Genomic DNA, 2,126 nt, shown 5'->3' on the forward strand with positions numbered 1-2,126 from the left:
CTATAGCGACCTAATAGTTCCCACTGCAACAGTTCCTGGGTGCTGACTCGCCTCTAACCTCATAGTGAATGTATAAAAGGGATGGCCCTGCTGCACTTGGACCTCAGCCTTTGGATAGGAATCCACTGAGCCAGTGCCAGCACTAATAAACGCTGCTTCTCACCAAACGTCTCGGTGTCCCGACTCCTTGTTTGTAGTTCCTACGGTTCCTGCAACAAACAGACATTAATATTATTAGGGGGAAGCTGAAATGACTGCACAGGAATAGTCTGGTAAGAGATGAGCCTGTGTGCATCATTTTCTGCCATAAGCTAAGTCAGTTACCACACCTCTATTCACTTTCCACCTTCCCTTACCTTTCTGAGGATAGTAATTTTTGTAAAGTTTCCCATTTCTAAAAAATTCCCTTGCTATTACTTTAATGGGGTTTGAGGAGGGAAGAGTAGATGTATATTCCTTCATGGTCAGCCAACAGTCTCCAGGGGATTTTCAGGTACACTAAACCTTGAGAGCACCAGGCTATATCCAACAGGGTAATATTAACCAACCAGAGAGATTATTGGGCTGATTCTCCTTTTATGTCATGTTTTAAATTTCCAGGATCTCAGCCTTGTGCACTAATTACTATTTTTATAATATCTTGTTCTTGTTTCATAGCTGCAACATCTCTCACCTGTCTGAGCATATTATGTATGTATTTTAAAGTTTTATTCTGTTCCCAGTCTTGGCTTTCTCTCTCTCTCTCGTGCTCTCTAACTCTGTCTCTCTCATTCTCTCTAAGTTTTCTCTGTTTATTTTTTCCTCTGTTTTTTACAGCAAGGGCCTTCCTTAAATATCTGGTGATATTTGACTCCCCAGTCATGTGAAAAATGAGACACTACAATGTTGATCGGCAGCAATACATTTTCAGACATGCCAAGACTCAAAAAACACCTTCTTTGCCGCACTCAGAAAGTGACTGGAGGATACGGTCTACCAAAAAAAAGGAGCCAGTTAGGACAGAGGAAGACTAAAAGGACAGGGGATGCATCACAGATGATGGCAAAGGAAATTCCTAGAACAACAGACATGCAACTGACTTGAAGAAAAAATAACCAAAAGCAGAGCAGGAAAGTAAAGGGCTCCAAAAGGGAAGACTCCAGGAAAAACAGGAATTGAGGAATTACCTGATGGTTTTGCTTATGTAGAAAATAGTATTGAAACAATGATGGTGTTAGGGTAGAGTTTGCAATCAGTACATAAAAATCTAAGTGTATAGGAGGCTAAACAAGAAATTGTTAGAAAAGGGAAATGTAATCATAGTATACTAATTGGCTCAACTGTCAATATGACATATCATCATTCACTGTAAACACTGAATACTGGTTTTCCTCAAATTGTGATATAACTATACTGGTAATGTGGGGGAGGAGAGGATATGTGTAGAAGTGTAAGAGGCCTAAATCCTTATCTACTATAAGAGGAAGCCAAAAGATAATATTTAAAAGTGATTAATCAAGAAATAGCAATCTAAGCATATCATTTAGAAATGTGAAAATAAATGCCAGTTGGAATAACCAAAATGTTTGAAAGTTGTTACCTATGAGGAGGAAGACTGAGGGTTTGGGAATGGATTAGACAAAGGAGCTATTATTTACTGGATGTCTTTTGGCATTATTTGACTTTTAATTATTGATTATTGAATTATTGTTGAAAAAATTAAACACATTCATTAGGGGAGCTAATTAAAATTCATATTCCTGGGCCCATTCCTGGAGATTTGGATTCATTTAGTACAGGGGGAATCTGCATTTTAAGCAAACACTCCAACTCAGATAAACACATTAGTGTAGCCCCTTCTTGTGTTTACTCCAAACATAACTTTTTTAACAAGCATTTTTTGTGTGTTTAAATTTTTCTCCTAATTTTACAGTTCTCATTCCTTCCTTGGATTCAACCTTCCTGAACATGTATGAATAGGTATATATATATGCCATTTAAAAATATTTGTCCTTGAGTGTGCTTATTTTTTCCATCTTTTGTGTGTCTCCTTCCATAATCTAAGCTCATCTGAAATCTCCCTGTAAGGTCACATCATCTTCTTTAGATTCACTCTTCTTTTCTTCTAACTGGGAATCATTTTCAGT

Source organism: Manis javanica, chromosome X (genome assembly GCF_040802235.1).
Source record: "Manis javanica isolate MJ-LG chromosome X, MJ_LKY, whole genome shotgun sequence".
NCBI lineage: Eukaryota > Metazoa > Chordata > Mammalia > Pholidota > Manidae > Manis > Manis javanica.